At 36.3% G+C, this 19,442-nt stretch overlaps 2 pseudogenes; both read left to right on the top strand.

The window, feature by feature from the left end:
• Positions 1 to 4,586: 4,586 nt before the first annotated feature.
• LOC148164772 (protein BTG3 pseudogene) lies at positions 4,587 to 5,018 on the top strand (annotated as a pseudogene).
• Positions 5,019 to 14,503: 9,485 nt separating this feature from the next.
• On the top strand, positions 14,504 to 15,821 carry LOC114211521 (eukaryotic translation initiation factor 3 subunit E pseudogene; annotated as a pseudogene).
• The last annotated feature ends 3,621 nt before the right edge of the window (positions 15,822 to 19,442 follow it).

The raw sequence follows: 19,442 nt of genomic DNA, 5'->3' as shown, positions 1-19,442 counted from the left end.
ATGACATCACCTGGAACTTCAAGAAGTTCCTGGTGGCCCAGATGGTTTGCCCATGTGCAGGTACAGCCACCACTTTCCAATCATTGCCACTGAGCCTGACATTAAAGCCCTTATGTCCCAGGGGCCCAGCTCTGCCTAGGGCATCCCTCCCATCCCTGCTGCTTGGCTCTCACAGTGCTGACCTCTGTGAATTTCATCCATGTTGGTGTTTCCTTGAAATTTGCATGGAAGAATGTCTGATGTCCAGGAAATTCCCCTGAAATGGGCACTTCTTGTCCATCCCCAAACCAAGGCACCTCTAACAAAGGCTAAGTAATAAAGTGTTGGAGGTCAGTAAAAGACAAAAAACAAAAACAACAGAATAAAATACTTAGGGGTAAACATAACCAAGGAGTAACCAAGGAGACAGAAAAACCTGTAAATTTAAAACTGCAAAGCACTGATTAAAAAAACCTAAAAAGACAAAAAAATAAATGGAAAGACATCCCGTATTTATGGATTGGCAGACATAATGTTATCATGTCCATATTACCCAAGGCAATCTACAGATTCAATACTATGTCTATCAAAATCCCAATGGCATTTTTTTTACAGAAATTGGAAGACAATCCTAAAATTGACATGGAATCACAAAAGACCCCAAAGAGCCAAAAAAATCTTGAGGAAAACAAAGCTGGAGGCAAAACACTCCCTGATTTCAAAATATATTACAAAACTACAGTAATTTTAAAAAGTGTGGTATTGGCTTAGATAAATATACACATCAATGGAACAGAATACAGAGCCCAGCAAGAACTGACACATACAAAGTCATCTGATCTTTGACAACACTGCCAAAAATACACACTGGTTAACAAGATAGTTTCTTCAACAAATATTCCTGGAAAAACTGGACATTCATACACACAAAAATGAAATCAGACCCTTATTTATACCATAGACAAAAAACCAATTCAATATAAAGACAGACATGTAGGATCTGAAGCTGTAAAACTCCTAGAAGGAAACGTAAGGGAAACTCTTCTTGATATTGGTCTTGGCAATGATACCTTGGATATGACACCAAAGTGTCTGACAGAAGCTGGACATGAACAGTGGAAGGAACACCGGAGGCAGAGACCCAAGTCCTTGAAGGGTAATGAGACATGAGCTGGAGGCAAGGATGGTATTTAAAAAAAAATAAAAAAGGCTACACATTATAAGCCCAGGAGCTCAATATCCTACCTTGTGGCTTCCAAGACCTTGGGCCTGACAGATCAAGAGCCACAGATACAGAACATGTGTTCCCCTCTTCCACCTCTTCCCCAGGGTAACCGCTAGATTCATTATAATATACTTGCATTTGGGGCACACCCACCCCCTTGGGAAAGGCTGCCATGATGGTTCCGGTACATCCTTAGAGGGTCAAAAACTCCCTCTCCCAACCTGTAGAGGAGTTTTCCCAATGATGAGAAGCAGCCCACATTAGTGACCACCCCACCATACGACATAGCTCCTCCCAGCCCAGAGAAACCCAATTATATCCATTTCAAAACAATGTAAGGGCCGGTTCCACCTTGCAAAACCTGCCCCGTCTCCCACCTTGAGTGTACTTTCACTTTAATAAACTGCTTTGTGCTTGCTACTTTCCTTCTGATCTGAGCGCAGATCCCCATGTAAATCTTCTCATGGGGAATCCAAGGAAAGACCTCCATTCACAACACAGACACTCTCATTCCTGACAAAAGCACAGGCACAAAAGCAAAAATAAGACAAGTAAAACTAAAAAGGAAACAATCAACAGAATGAAAAAGCATCTTATGGAATGGGAAACAATAACTGCAAACCATACATCCGACAGGGTGCTAATATCCAAAATTTATAAGTAACTTATACAACTCAATATCAAAAACAAACAAATGAACAAAATAAAAGCCTAACTGAAAATGGGCAAAGACCTGAACAGATGTTTCACGAAAAAACGCCAAGTGGCCAATGGCCAATGGGTATATGGAAAGGTGCTCAACATCACTAATCATCAGGAAATGTAAATCAAAACCACAATGAGATATGGTCTCACATCTTTCAGGGAGGCTATTATCAAAAAGACAAAAGATAACAAGTGTTGGCAAAGATGCGCAGAGACAGGAACTCCTACGCACTACTGGCAGGAATGTAAGGGGGTCCTCAAAAAATTAAAAATAAAACTACCATGAGATCCAGCAATCCCACTTCTGAGTATATATCTAAAGGAAATGAAATCAGGATTTTGAAGAGATATCTGCACTCCCATGTGAACTGCAGCATCATTCACCATACCAAAATTAGGAAAAAATCTTAATATCCATTGATAAATGAATGGGTAAAGAAAATGTGGTATATACAATGGAATAGTATTCAGTCTTGAAAGAGAAGGAATCCTACCATTTTTGGCAAGATAGATGAATCTAGAGGACATTATGCTAAGTGAAATAAGCCACTTGAAGAAGGAAGGGCAAATGTGGCATGATTCCACTTAAATGAGTTATATAATTAGTCAAACTCCTAGAAGCAGAGAGTAGACTGGTGGTTGCCAGGGGTCGGGGGAGGGGGGAGGGAAATGGAGTTGCTGTTCAATGGGTATAAAATTTTAGTTATGCTGTGCTTGCGTGGCTCAGTCAGGTAAGTGTCTGACTTTTCCTCTCAGCTGGGGTCCAGATTTCAGCATGGTGAGGTTAAGCTCCTTGTTGTGCTCTGTGCTCAGTGATCAAGTCTGCTTGAGATTCTTTCTCCCTTTCCCTCTGCCCCTCCCCCACGTGCACAAAAGCTCTAAATAAATAAATAAATAAATAAATAAAATCTTTTCAAAAAAATAAAATTTCAGTTACGTAAATGGGTAAGTTCTGAAAATCTGTCATAAAACACAATGCCTATACACAGCTAACAATATTGCATTGTGCACTTAAAAAATTTTGTTAAAAGGGTAGATCTCACAGTGTTTTCAGTACACACACACACATCAAGAGTATAAGGAAACACTGGGAAGTAATGGATATAAATGACCTTTATTATAATGATTATCTCAAGGATGTATGTATGTGTCCAGACTCATTAAATTGTATACATTAAATATGTATAGTTTTTGGTATATCAACTATACTACAATAAAACTTTTTTTTTAAGTAATGATCTCTTAGCAAAGTTTTGATGGTATACAGAAAAATTTATACATTTAAAATACTTCTCTAAAGTCCTGTAGCTCTAATGATTCCAATGACAATTTAAAGACAATCATTACTCATTTGGTACCTAAGTGAGTTTAAAATTTCTGTCATTTATTTTTTTTAAAGATCTATTTATTCATTTGAGAGAGAGCGAGCTTGCATGTGTAAGTGGGGGAGGGGCGGGGAGAGGGAGAAAGAGAAGCAGACACCCCACTGAGCACGAAGCCAGAGGCCCAGGACTTTGAGATTGACCTGAGCCGAAATCAAGAGTTGGCTGCTTAACCAACTGAGCCACCCAGGTGCCCAAAATCTGTCATTTAAATAAACACTCTTATAAAATCTTACATATTAGGTACATAATAAACATAAAAATAACTCCATATTTTAGGAAATGAATCTTTTTCAAAGCTATGTTTACCTGCATACTTCCTAAAGAGAAATATACTTTAAAGGGCATAAAATGTAAAGTGATTAGTTCCATATAGATTGTAAAAGAAAAACTGGTTATAATGACATTGGTGTTTTAAATATTTAATATCGTATTTTACCCAATATTTATTATATTTCATTTATGAGATGAGGCTTACCAAATAATATATAATTTTAAAAAATGTGGCAAGATGGCTTTTATGAGAAACACAAACTAAACATGATGAAAAATAATAAAAATTTATGCTAAAAAAGAATAATCCAATACAGCAGCATAATCCAAATTTTAAAAATATAAAGACACTGTATGATATCTCTTTTATGTAATTCATTAAAAATGCATTGGATAACTATATTTGTGAGTAGTCAAGTCCATAGAAAATATGAGAAGGATAGAAAAAGAGGCTCATGGAGCCCACTCTCAATAAAGCAGCAATTGGGAGGCAATAATTTTATATTGTTTCCATTTCATTTTAGTTATTTTAAAACCATCAAAATAATTTCAAGTATAAGGGAAGTTATATATGAATCAACTCAGAGAAAAGTCAGTATGGTTATCGCTGTAAAATGATTATTCTTTAGAATATTAATCTAAGATTTGGTATTAAAATTATTTTACTATTATTTGAACTGTATTTTAAGGGTAATGCATTATGAAGAGCACTTTGGTTTATAAGCTGTAGTCATTCTTGGGTGCTTGAAGACAATAAGAAAACATTAAATTGGCTTTTAATAAACACTGGACCTAAATTTAATTTTGAGAAAATTGAATCAATTATCTGCAAAAATATTTGTGAAAGGCTTATAGAATGGTTTTACTTATGAATAAAAAAAAATACTGGAACAGTTTGAAATATTCTACAACCCTTCAGTGCCCCACCCAGAAGCTTCAGGCCTTGTCACCTGGTTGTACTTGCCAACATCAACATCTCTTTGCCTACGGGCATTCTCCAAAGCCGTAAGTCCTCTGCCCACATGCACCGCAGACTGGCAGTAGTGTCTGATTATCATTCAGGATCCTCTTCTTCAGATGAAGGAAAAAGTAAGGAAGTAGAAGTGAAACCCAGTTCGGTGACTGCGACCCCAAACCCTGTGTACCAGATTTCAGAATTGATATTCCCTCCTCTTCCAGTGTGGCACCCTTTGCCCAGAAAAAAGCCAGGAATGTACCGAGGGAATGGTCATCAGAATCACTACTCTCCTCCTATTCCATTTGGTTATCTAAATCAGGGAAGAAAGAATAAACCGTATCGCCCAATTCCAGTAACATGGGTACCTCCTCCTGGAATGCATTGTGACCGGAATCACTGGATTAATCCTCACGTTAGCACCTCACTAGCTGCTTTTGATTCCATTGGTGTCAGTGTTGAGAGAAGGCAGAATAAGCCTGACCACATTAAAAGTTAAAAGTTCATACTCATAGTAGTAAAGTTAGATGGGCCAAACCGTCAAACTTATTTTTATAGAAAAGTTATTGATAATAATCTTTCTTAAAAATATATATGCACTTTAGATATATTGATATAGTTTGAGAAACTTTATTAAAATTAGTCAAGTGCCTGAGTTTTTAATATTGGACTTGAGTATTTATATATTGTGCATCAACTCTGCTGGATACGAGAACACTGTAGTGGCAGACGATCTGTTCTAGCACCTTTGAGCATTTACTTTACGGAGAATATGTAACTTATTTATACACAAGGAAATCTATTTTACATCATTGTTTAGAAGAATTGCATGAAATCATGTAGTCACAAATAAAAAGTTTGAGGCCAAAAAAAAAGAAATTAACGGCTTCAAGGGTATCTCTCAATTAATGTCTGATACTTTTTATGTACATACACCAGCTCCCTTAAGATAATTTTGAGGCATGTGTTTTACACCATTTTCCAGAATGTCCCCCTTGAAATTAAGCCAAGACACTCATGATGTAACAGGATGGATAGTAAGCTCCTTGTTAACCTCTCCTTACTAACTGCCCACTGCCATGGTGATGTTCCCTGCACCTCCCAAATAAACTACTTTCACTAAGTTTCTTTGCTCTGGACCTGGTTCTGGACAAAGCCAAATCCAGTCACAAATATGCTTGTTCTTAATCACATAACTTTCAATAATAAAGAATCTATACTAAGCATCTATGGGTTGTATATGAATGTATTATGACAAAAGGGGAAGTTTGATGGATGGAACTAGAGCATGTCACATAACTATATAGAATAGCACTGACATAAAAAAAATAGAAGCCATCAGATAAAAACATCTTCAGTTCCCATGAACAGTGTATTCTTCCCTCTATAAGTTCAATCTTCACTCATGCTATAGAGCCTGTTTTCCCTTCTCATCTCTAGAGCCTCCAGGTTCACTTTATTCCACTGCATTCTCTCTGATTTATTTCTATGGCATCAGTTATCACTTACAGGCTTTCAGGTATCTATCTCCATTTCCTAGATCTTGCCCAATACTCAGATCCACAGAGCAAATTCCTAACTGAACATGTCCAGTGAGATGTTCCGCAGGCACCTCAAACTCAAAATGTCCCATACTCCAATCATTACAATTCACACCACTGGCCCTATTTCTTCTCGTGTGTAGGACATCAAGTTTTCCAAACAAGAAACTTAAATTTTATTATTGCTCTGGTTCTCTTCTTTACCTCCATATCCAACTAATTTAAAGGCATATAATTCTATCTGCTAAAACATTGCTACCTGCACAATTTCCACCTTATCACATCTCGCTGAGTGTAAGCCATCATCACCAGTCTATTGGCTATCAGCTCAAGATTTTTGTCTGCCTAAAATTCACTTTCCCATTTCTCCACCTCAAACTAATTTATTTTCGTATTTCAAATTCTAATTATATATATATATATCCGTTCAGTAAAACCATTTCAAAATTTAACATGGTTCAAGATTTATTGTAGACACTAAGAATAAGTACATCAGTGAATAATACAGATGGAGTTCATGCTCTACTGGGTCTCAAACAAAAGCATAGGAATAAGTAAGTGACATCAAGTGTTATGGAGGAAGATAAATTAGGGTTGGTGAATAAAACATCATGGGGAGATAGAGTGGCCAGGGAAACCACTCCGATGAAATGTGTATCTGAGCAGACACCTGCATGAACTAAGGGAGTGAATATACAATTATTTAGGAGGAGCAGTTTCCAAGATGACAGAACAGCCAGAATAAGGATGCCCTTAGGTAAAAGGTTGTAGTAATCTACGAAAAACAGAGATCATCATCAGTGAGATTTACATCTCACTATCCTGACATTTTTGGTCTGTTTTATATGACTCTCCTCTGAGTTTTTACAGCACGCTGTCCATCATATAAACTGATACACTTTATGTAATTATCTGCTTGGTGACTTTTTTTCATCTCTTAAGCAAACACTTAAAGGATACAGTCCCTTCCTAACATTTTCTCTGTGCCTGCTGCACAGTGTCTATAACAAAAGGCTCAATATACATTTTATCAAAAATGAAAGTATAAGCAGGCATTCATATATAAACATACAAACACATCTATGCGTGTCTGTATACATACATTTTTTTTCCTTTTTCCCATTTTTTCATTCTTGCTTACATTTGTTTGCAATCGTGAATTAAAAAAAAAAAAAATGCTCAGAAAGTGGTTATAGAACCCGTGAACTGGACACGAGGCATGGGTGGCTCCTAAGACCCGGTCACTTCCCACTCCTGCCTCCTGCGTGTTAGACCAGCCCGGCTGCCGCCCAGGTCAGCTCTGCCTACCTGGGTTCCTGGGGCTTCTCACTCTGAAGCTGGCCCAGGCATGGGCGAGCAGGGCCAGGGTGGCTGCGGGAATGCCCACGGTGGGTAGCAGGCCAGGTGCCTGCCTCGACGTCCCCACTGGGGCTCCAGTGGCTTTTAGGGCGCACGCCTGCCGGCCCGGGGCAGTGGAAGTGGGGGAGGATGGGGCGGACCTGCCGTGGCGGCTGCGTGGCGGAGCTTCTGCGTCTGCTCCAGCTGATTGAGCGCAGCTTCAGCAGCGGCCTGCACCGTCTAGCTCCTCCCCTCGTCCACCCTCTCGTGCAGGTCATCCATGAGGATATTTCTTAGTTATATATATATATATGTTAAAGTATACATTAAATGCATGTAACATAAAATGTATATAATTAAGTATATCTGTATTATATGTATGCACACACACATCGTACTCGTTCTCTTTCTGGAGAACTCTGACACGTATTTTGATACTGAAACTGGTTCTGGAGAACAGAATCTTAAGGATGAGCTTTCTGAATTGAGTCCAAAGTTTTTGGAACTGGTTTTCAAATCTGATTAGATTTTAAAGATGTTCATCACTCTATTTCTGGGTGTAAAGAAGGCAATGGTGTCTATGGTGTGATGCAGCAGTAGAGATAGGTAAAATATCATGGCTGAATATTCGATTTTAAAAAAAATACCATTTTAGGGATGCCTGGGCGGCTCAGTCTGTCAAGCGCCTGCCTTTGGCTCAGGTCATGATCCCAGGCTCCTGGGATCGAGCCCCATATCGGGCTCCCTGCTCAGTGGGGAGTCTGTTTCTCGCTCTGCCTGCAGCTCCCCCTGCTCGTGCTCTCTCTCTCTCTCTGACAAATAAATAAATAAAATCTTTAAAAGTAATAATAATACCATTTTAGGGTCACCTGGGTGGTGTAGTGGGTGGGGTAAGCCTGGGACTCTTGGATTCAGCTCAGGTAGCTAGTCAGGTTCCTGAGATTGGCAGGCATTGGGCTCCGTCCTCAGTGAGAAATCTGCTTGAGTTTGTTTCTCACTGTGCTTGTGCTCTCCCCCACCCCCTGTGCTGCTTCCTCTATTTTTCTTTCTCAAATAAATAAATAAATCTTTAAAACTACCATCTTAATGAAGCATTCTTCAAAATCTTCTTTTTCTTTTGGATAAATGCATACAAATTTAAATCTTGACTGTCTTCATTGAACTGTCTTTTAAGGTTTTAAAGGCCTAATTCTTTTCCACAGGTAGGATGAGTTTCATTTAATTTTTTATATTGAAGTACAACACACATCCAGAAAAGATGAAAGGCGTATACGTATATAGCTCTTTAAATTATCAAAAAGTAAGCACACCTATATAAATATTGCCTAGGCTAACAATATGACAATATCTCAAACACCTCCTTTCATGCCCTTTCTGATACTACTGTTTTCCTCTTCTCCCAAGGTAATCGCTATCATGATTTCTAATGCCTGTTTTGAATTATATACAAAAGGAATCATACAATTGTACTTTTCTACACCTGGTTTCTTTGGTTAACATTATGTTGTGGGGCATATCCTTGTTGTTGCGTATAGGTATAATTGATATTCATCGTATTACAGCATTTCTTTATGTAAGTATATTCCAATTTGTTTATTCATTCTACAAATGGACATGTGAGTTGCATTTTGGGAATATTCTGAATGATACTTCAAGAACATTCATGGGGTCCCTGGGTGGTTCCGGCAGTTAAGCATTCAACTCTTGATTTTGGCTCAGGTCACGATCTCAGGGTCCTGGGGTAGAGCCCCACGTCAGGCTTCCTGCTCAGCGGGGAGTCCGCTTCAGGATTCTCTCTCTCTCCCTCTGCCCTTCCCAGTGATCTCTCTCTCTCTCTCTCCTTCAAATAAATAAATAAGTCTTTTAAAAAAATAGAGAACATTCATGTGCATGTCTTTTAGGACACAGTGTCTGCTTTTTTGTTGGGTATATTCTCAGAGTGGAATTGATTGTTCATAAAATATGTTTTATATAATATGTGAAAGAATTTTATGGAAATTATACTAATTCACAGTCTCCCATCCAGGTACTAACCAGGCCCGACCCTGCTTAGCTATTAATTCACAGTCTCGGGAGCAGTGTATGAGAATTCCATTTGCTTCACATTCTTGACAACACTTGGTATTGCCAGTTTTCTTTTCTTTTAGCTTTTAAATGTTTCCCTCAATTTTAGCCATTCTGGTTAGTGTGCAGAACTCTCACACTGTGGTTTTAATTTACAATGCCTCTATGACTAACGAGGTTGGAAACCATTTCACAGATTTCTTAGTCATTTAGATATTTCCTTTGTCCCTTTTTTTTGTTTTGTTTTGTACTCCTCTATGTATTCTGGATTCTAATTTACTGAAAACTAGATCCTCCCATTCTGTGGTTTGTCTTTCCACTATTTTAACATCTTTAAATGGGCAGAAATTCTTAAATTAAGTATAGTCTGATTTATCAATCTTTCCTCTTATGGGTAGTGCCTTTTGTGTCATATTTAAGAAATGTTTGCATCCCTCAAAGTCATGGAGATATTCAGCTATGCTATCTTCTAGTAGTCAGAGAGGTAGACTGAAACAAACAGAAGCTTAAATGGTATTCTTTTTAAAAAAAATTAGAACTTCCAAGTTCTTTCTAAAACACAGAAGCTTGCATATTTAACATTAAACTGATTACAGAGTAATCAAACTAAGATCCCTATTTTATTGAAATATTTAAAAATATGTTTAAGGTTTTATTGAAGACTAGACTAGAAACTAAATCTAACATATCTATTCTCATCATATTTTCAGTTCTGGCTCAATTATCTTAGCAATTGAAAATATATTCACTTCTATTACTTTGTTTCTGTTAGTTAGACCCTCCAAGTTAGGATATAAGTACTCGAGGTCTAGGACAACAAATAAAGTTTCCCTAGAGCCATCCAGAGCACCTATAACAGGTGGTTATGAAGAAGTACTCTAAAAATAAAATAATAAAATGACCAAATATTTTGATTGATTTACAAACTATCGAATGATTGACTTGTGAGCCTATTATTAAAATATTATTATTTGGTGGGTACTGGTTACAAAGAAACTTATTTCAGATTTATTTCACTTGCGGCTTATTAACATTAGGACTAAGAGTGTATCTATGTATATTTATATATCTACATCTGTATCTATCTATCTATATACAAATATAAAGAGAGAGAAAGAAATAGATATATCTGTAGTGGAAATGTAGACAATGTCAAACTTTAAAAAATTAGCTCATCATAGTAATTCAAATATATTATAATATTTTGATTGCAATAGCACCAAGTGCAATGCAAATACTCTGTTGATTGATTGACTGATTGATTGATTTGGGTCCAAGTATTTTTTGCTAAATAAAGAACATACTGATTTCATTATCAAAATTTTGTTTGTAACAGATATCTACCCAGATAGATACGGGTATATATCAAGTCAGTAAGTCTCTGATGACCTTATAGACCTATGTTTCTGATGCACATCACATTTTAGTGCCACTCATTTATACCATCATTACCCATGGATGGTTTATTGCAACCTCCAGTGAAATGCAAAGTTTAGGCTCAGATTTTTCTTTTTTTTTTCTGCCCAAAGTAAGAACTTGAGAAAAATGAGTCACATATGACATCACCGATGATAAAACAATTCCTTAGGAGTAAGTTAGATTTTTGTGTGACACCAAGTCACAGAAATTGTCGGTTACTAAACACTTTTCTAATTTTTGTTTCAAAAAATAAGTCTTATCTGGAAGAATCCGTAGAAAGAGTCAATAAATTTACATTGTATGAGTCTGTATGCAAACCTACATCTAAAAGGAACTGCATGCAAAAGAATTAAAAATAAAATAAATAAATATTTTTAAAAAATAGAAATAAAAGGGACTGCATGCTTACTAATGTAGCACTAGAAGACATGAACTAAAATAGGGTGTGATGAAAAAAATTAATTTAAAAGCTGTTTTGACTACCACTTGTCTACATTTATAGCTGAAAAATAGAAAACCTTCTGGTCATTCTATGTGTGACATTTTCCTGTAGTGGGAGAAGGCAATAGAATTATGACTATAAGAATTTAGAACTCTGACTAGATCATGCTCCTTTGAAGATGGTCTTCCAATAGTAATGGGAAAAGAAGAGAGCTGTTAAAAAGTGTACACTTGAGCATTCATTTGAGTTAGGGTATACCAATTTTTCCTCCTATGTAAATACTCAGATAAATTGAGATTTCTTATGCAAACCAACTAACTAATCAACGATGAGGAGGATGACTGTAACTACAGCAAAACCATGATTAACGATAAGAATTGATTCCAAGGAGGAAAGCAATAACTATAGTCTCCAAAAGAAAAGCATGTATAATTATTTTTCAGAAAGAAAGTAAATTATTTCCTAATAATCCCTACTGTCTCTGAATATAGATGTCTCCCCTTTCAAGAGAGTCAGACTTAAGGAGTAATGGAGAGAAAGAAAATTTCTAGTTTCTCTGTATTTAAAATGACTCAGTTAAATATTACAAGTCAACACATGTCTTTTGAAATTCTTAATTTTTGTCTATTTTGAGGACTAAGAGTAAAATTGAAGCAAAGGACATGTATTTTAAAGCAAACATAATTATTCAGTACTCAGTTGATAACGAAAAAATAATAATTTGTTTCACCTTTCAACATGATTTAATTCAGCAAGCAATCATTGATTTTCTTCTATGCCATATAAAGCTTGGTCCTTCATGTTACCAGAGGTACAAAAACGAATAACTTGTAGTCCCTAGCTTCAATGAGCTCAGAGTCTACTGCATAAAACAGATTCATAAACTGCCAAAGTATCAAATAGTAATTTTATTAAAAAAGGAGCAATACTCTCAAACTTTAGCAGGCATCAGAATTACCTGGAGGAATTATTAAAACATAGACTGATTGGCCCCACCCACAGAGTTTCTGATTTAGTAGGGCCTGGATAATTTGAATTTCTAGGGGCGCCTTGGTGGCTCAGTCCTTAAGCGTCTGCCTTCGGCTCAGGTCATGATCCCAGGGTCCTGGGATCGAGCCCCGCATCGGGCTCCCGGCTCAGCGGGAAGCCTGCTTCTCCCTCTCCCACTCCCCCTGCTTGTGTTTCCTCTCTCGCTGTGTCTATCTCTGTCAAATAAATAAATAAAATTAAAAAAAAAAAGAATTTCTAACATGGTCCCAAATTATACTCGCGCTGCTGATCTTGGAATGACACTTCTAAAATCACTGCTTTAAGACTATGATAGAATTATTTATTTTTACTTTAATTGTTCAACAAAGCAAGAATTCTCAGGAGACATGAACTTGCTGTTTGATAATTCATTTAAATTTGATAGGAAGATTAAAACTTAAGCAATTATATGGAAAGGAAATAAATTAAAGAGATAAAATGGAATATTGGAGTCATGTGTAGAAGGTGTCATTAGACTATGAATGAATGTATTTGACTACTAGAAAGGAGAGATATGCAATGCAGATTTACTGAAAGTTCATATACGACTAGCAAAATAAAATCTGTATGTAATAAAACAGTTTACCCCACGAGAATAGCTATAATTAAACAATATCAATTTATGACATGATTGGTTGTAACTGGAACATATATTTCTGGTTGTTGTTTAAAATATGATATCATTTTTGGAAAACAATTTGTCAAGGGTTTGTTTGTTTTACGATTTTATTTATTTTTAGGGAGAGAGAAAGAGAGTGCTTGCACTAGCACACATGGTGGGAGCGGCAGAGGAAGAGGGAGAGAAGCAGACTCTCCTGACTGCAGAGCCCAACGTGGGGCTTGATCTCACAACCCTGAGATCATGACCTATGCCAAAATCAAGAGTTGGTCACTTAACCAATTCAGCCATCTAGATGCCCCACTTTGTCAGTTTTTTTATAATGTTAACCATACACTTAGCCTGTGAATCATTTTATTCCTAGATATAGTGCCAAGGGTAATGAAAACAAATGTCAGCTAAAAGACAAATACATTAATGTTCAAGGAAGTTTTATCTATATTAGTCTAAAACTGTAAATAACACAAAATCTATCAATGAGTGAATGAGCAAAGAAAATGATCTACATATACACATATGGGTGAACCTCAAAAACATACTGAGTGAAAAAAATCAGACACAAAAGAGTACTTAATATAGAGTTCCATTTTTTTTAAGTTTTAAAAGTAAAGCTAATCTGTGATGATTGAAATCATATCATTGTTTTTCTAGGATTGGGGGGTGGGAATAAGTGAATAGAAATATGCATAAGGAAAGTTTCTGGGTTAAGGAAATATTCTATTACTTGATTGGATGGTCAGGGGAGTAATATCACTAAAATGCAACAGATAGGCTTTACTGAATGACTGGGTGTTGTTGGTAATGTTGGAAAAGAAAAAAATGTGATATGTTTTAAGTCTACATAAATGAATGTATGATGATGTTAGTAAATGAAATAGAAAAACAACAAAAAAGTAGCATTTATAGGTATATTCATTTTATGGCTATGTAATAAATTATCATAAATGTAGCAGTTTAAAACACACATTTATTATTTCACAGTTTTTGTTGCTCAGGAGTCCAAGCAAGGCTTAACTGGTTGTCTCCTTCAGGGTTCACAAGGCTGCAATCAAGGCATTAGCCAGACTGCCTTCTTTTTCAGAGGCTTAACTGGTGAGAAATCCACCTCTGAGCTTTCTCAAGTTCTTGGAATAATTTATTTTCGTGTAGCTATAAGACACATGGCAGCTTGCCACTTCAAAACCAGTAATGGAAAGGGACAGGGAGAGGGAGATGGGAAGCAAGAGAAAGAGAGAGAGCAAGAGAGAGAAATGCTAGTCAGATGGATATCACAATCTTAGCAATCTTTTGTAAATGTAATCACAAACATCTTATCACCTTGGCAATATTTTATTGTTTACAGCAAGTCACATGTCTTCCTTGCACTGAAGGGGAAGGATTATACAAGAGTGTGAACACCAGGAAACAGAGATCATGGGAGTCACCTAAAGTCTGTCCTCCACTGAAAATAAAAGTTATTTTAGATATGTTGAATTTGTGAATCTTTCCTGTGCCTATGTCAAGAAGTTAGTAGAAACCTTGCCCTTGGCAAGATGGCGGAGTACGACTTGACTATGTCCATCACACACTTTTTGGATTGGCATCTTGTCTTTCCACTGCCTGAGCTTCTCTCCATAAGAGATATATAATGAAAAAGAATTATTACAAGGGAAATTCGATCTTCTTAGTGATACCAAGATGGTCGACTTTGCTATGGATGTATACAAAAACCTTGATTTTGATGATATTCCACATGCTTTGAATGAAAAAAGTGCCACAGTTGTTGAACAAATGAAACAGCTTCAGGCAAATGGAATCAATTGTGAAGACACTTGAAGATCCAGAAATTACGAGGCAGATGCAGTCAACCAGAGATAGTCAGATACTGTTTGACTATCTGGTGGACAGGTGTGGTTTTAGGCAGGAATATTTAGATATATTCTAAAGGCATGCAAAATTCCAATATGAATGTGGGAATTACTCTGGAGCAGCAGAATATCTTTACTTCTTTAGAGTGTTGGTTCCAGCAAGAGACAGAAACACTTTTGAGTTCACTGAGGGGAAAACTGGCCTCTGAAATCTTAATGTAGAATTGGGATGCAGCTATGAAAGACCTTACATGGTTAAAAGAGACCATAAATAATAATTCTGTGAGTTCTCCACTTCATTCTCTCCAGTAAAAAACATAGCTCATCCACTAGTCTTTGTTTTCTTCAACCACCCCAAAGGGCATGATAACATTATTGATCTCTTCCTTTACCAGCCACCATATCCTAATGCAATTCAGACGATGTATCCACATATTCTACACTATTTGGACTACACCCATCATTACAAACAAAGATGTTCGAAAATGCCAGCAGGTGCTAAAAGGTCTAGTTAAAGTTACTCAACAGAATCTTACACATATAAAAACCCAATTACAGAATGCGGTGAATGCTTATATGTTAACTTTGATGTGTCTTGGAAAAAGCTGAGAGAATGTGAATCAGTTCTTGTGAAAGACCTCTTGGTGGCTTGTCCTGAGAATTTCATTGAAAATGCTTGTCTCTTCATATTTGAGACTTTTAGTCACATCCACCTGTGTATCAACATTAACATGTTGGCAGAGAGACTGAACATGACTCTGGTAGAAGTTGGAAAGTTGATTGTCAGTTAGATTAGAATGCAAGACTGGTTGCCAAGATTGATTCTAAATTAGGCCATGTGGTTATGGGCAACAAGGCAGTCTCACCCTATCAGCAAGTGATTGAAAAGATGAAAAGCCTTTCATTTAGGCACCGGATGTTGGCCATGAATACTGAGAGGAAATTTAATCAGAAAAGTAGGTCAGAGGCTTCTAACTGGGCAACTCAGGACTCTGACTTCTGAAGAACTGTATAAAGACAAGATGAAAAAACTATAAAATAAAGATGAAATAGTAAAACCATTATATAAAGGGTGACATACATTTTAGAGACAATATATTGAATATAAATTTTGGGAAATTTGAATAAAATTGGTTGTTACATTAAAAAAAGAAGGTAGTAGAACATGCAGTATAATTTGTGATTTTTTAAGACTACAAATATTTAATATTTGAACAGCATGCTGGTAATAGTTCACACATTCTATTAAATTTATGGGATAGAAAAGAAAATAACTTGATGTCAATTTCTCTATTTTAGAATAACATAAGTTGATTTTTTTTAGCATGATTCAGGCAAGGAAAGGAATAAATTTGCTCACCTAGATCAATTGGGCTATGAAGTTTTAAGAATAATTTTCAGGAAACATAATGAGAGATTTTTTAAAGTGCAAAGTTATGCACTAGCATAAAACAAGAGCAAGAAAGCAAGGATGAATGTCAGTTCTGTACCAATGGAGTCATTGACCATATGTTCTCTTCTCTAGTCCAGGGATAAGAAAAATCACTGTCACAATGCTGTTAATCAGTTCTGTCAGTCAATTCTCTAGCAATCTGTCTCAAATTTTTACTAAAGGAACATAGATAAAATATGATCACTTGGCTCAAGATTAACCAATATGAATGAACTGTAACAGTTAGGCAAGAACTTTGCAAACTCCCTGGCAGGTTTAATGATAAAGGAAAAGAAACTGTTCATGGGCCATTCAATTTGTGGGACTTTGGTGGGGATCTTTTGGGAATGTTGATAGTAATTTACCAAGTACAAAAGGTAAGAACAAAATAGCAATTATTGATGGAATAATAGTACTCCAGATGTATGGATAAGGTAACTCTAAGCAGATTCTTTACTAAATGGTATGAGCAAAAATGACAAAATGGAGAAAATAATCATAGAAAAGATATTAGAAAAATTTAGAGACCATTTAAAAATGAATTCAGCTCAAGCAGAGATAAAAATCTGCTAAAGATTTTGTAGAGCAGTAATTCCAACAGGAAATCTAACTGAAACAATCAACAACAGCGAGCAAGTTAAATTTCAAGTGTAATTAACTCACTTTTGGTTGAAAATCTCATTGACTTAGGAAATACAATATTACAGGTAAAGTATCTCTGAACTTATGGGAGGATTTTTAAGGAGAACCAGATTGACATAGAAACACCTTCAGTTATATAAGGAGTTGGGGAATACGAAGCAGTAACAGCAGAGGGAACAGGTGCCAATGTTGGGGGCAGAGAACAGCTGTACTATCCCATTAATTCAGGTTTGAGAGGACTTGTTATTGGAAGCAGAGTTGTGTTAGGTAATATGTATTTCCCAGCTGAAGAGTTCCATCAACCCTTGGAAATTCAAATAGAATTTCAATTGTCTATGTAAAGGTGCAGTTTTTGGAGAATAAATTTTATGCCTTACATAGAATTCTCATTGGGATATATGACCCCCAAAAAGTCCTAAGATGTAAAACCCTGTTAAAACTAAATTACATTTTTTAAAAGAATCCTTCTCCCTTTAAGAGCAAAGAGGACCAAGGACATCTGAATGATGCTTATGTGCTAAAACTGACAAAAGTCTAGCCCTTGTCATATATTTGCCAAGGAGGAAGCCCAGGAAAATTGGTGTATGGAAAATGATGTTTCAGAATACAAGAGCTGAATTTCTTCTGTGGATATCTGTGTTGTTGTTGTTCAGGGCCAGAAAATAAAAACCAAGGAATAACTAGCTATAGCTGTTAAAAATATTTAAATGAGAAAAAAAAACACTTTTTCTAATTATTAGTAATTGCATAGGCAATTAGGAAATCATCACTTATCACACTCAAATATAGTTTGACTAGACCATTCCTGAAGTTGAAGTTTTATAGAAATGGACCCCCCAGAGATTATTGCACATAGTGATTTTAGACAAATACTTGTTCATGAAAAAATTCACTGGATGGAATTAAACAGGCAAAGAGGACTCTGTTCACGACTATTGCAATAGGGGTCAAGAGTATTTCAATAAGACAGGAAGATTGAACTCCACCAATACAAAAGGCAGGAGGACTTTTAAACACTGGGATGAGCTACTAGAAAAGTTCTGGAAGATGTTAGGGGAGAGAGAGGGTGGTCAACATGCTTAGGTCATCTCCGTTTGCTAACTGGTCCTTATCTATGTTTGGCTCCTGCCCATCCTCAGAAACTGGGAGATAGAAACTCGTCCTTGAGGATTACATTTCAAAGGGATGACTCCCAGATCCTTGTGAAAAATATTCCTGGGCTTGTAAAACCAGCAAGAGGCTGGGAGAAGATTCACACCTCAAAAAAGTAGAAAAATAGTTCACATTTGTAGTTTCTAAAGTAAATAAAAGGAAGGTCAGAGGCTTGTGGTCAGGAAGAAACCTATCTAAAGTTTAGTCGAGCTGAGGGGAAAGAAAGGCTCTCTTGGTCAGACTCTTCTGTTGTTCAATACTTTCTTTGCATGACAGCTATATTCTCAACCAAGATAGCTGCAGTCCTTATATGGAAATTTGAAATTAGTAGTGTTTTTCTTGAACAAAATCTATGGAGGATCTTAGATTCCAAACTGTCATACCAAGCACCGTTACTACAAAACAGAGAGCACTGTGTTTCCACTTGCCACTTTCAGTTTACTAATCCATTCAATTTTCTCTGAAGTAAAAAAAAAAAAAAGTATATGCACAGATATTTGAAGGGCTTATTATAACATTTATGCAGCCTGTGAAATGTTTCTTCTAGAGTTTTAAGGCCTTTGCTGAATTGGCTGAATTTGTATAGTGCAGTAAAGCTAACTATTCTTTTGCTTACACTGCTGTAAATTTTGCTTATTGTTATGTATAATGTATGAGGAAGCACAAATGTACAATGTATCTTTTGCAGGAAGATTATGAACTAAATCAAAAGTATTTCCAATATAAATAATAAAAGAGAAAAGACAATTTAAAGTAGAACCAGAAAAGCTTAGACACAAAAATAAAATTTCCAGAGCTACTTCAGAAAACAAATCATCTAAGGCAGTTTGTGGGTACTGGGCTTGGCTATTGTTAGAACTCACTGGAGATATTTTTCAGTTGATACGTGCAACGTAATGTTGCAACTTACTTTAATTGCTGTTGAAAGGAAACCACTCAATGTTTTTCCCTCACTTATATCTGATTGAGGGTGAAAAAAGAATTTAAAGTATTATCCACAAAGGAAAGGACAGGATGTTTGTTAAGTGGGAAAAGTTTTCTAAAACCTAATTGGTAATACTAAGTATTCAAACTACAAGTAGAGAGACTATTGAAAGATGCCGCTAGAAAAGAACCTTCTTAGACACTGGATAAGGTCAATATGATATAACTGGAATTTATGGAAAATGACAGAGGAACAAACGGTCCCAAATAGGACAGTCTTTTAATGTAATGTCCCTCGATTTAATACTTAAGTAAACTTGAAATACAACCAATTCTGAGCCAATAAAATCATTATTCTTCTGTTTAGTAACATTGTGGGCTGTATAACCTGGACAACAAATATTTAAGGGACAATCCAAATTGTTCTGCCCCATTTGCTAAATGATGAATGATGTCCAGATCTCTCTTGGCTAG

This window comes from Eumetopias jubatus, unplaced genomic scaffold, assembly GCF_037043125.1.
Source record: "Eumetopias jubatus isolate StellerSeaLion01/CBP00866 unplaced genomic scaffold, mEumJub1_p1.0 scaffold_3, whole genome shotgun sequence".
Lineage (NCBI taxonomy): Eukaryota > Metazoa > Chordata > Mammalia > Carnivora > Otariidae > Eumetopias > Eumetopias jubatus.
This window is presented reverse-complemented; position numbering and strand designations above follow the sequence as displayed.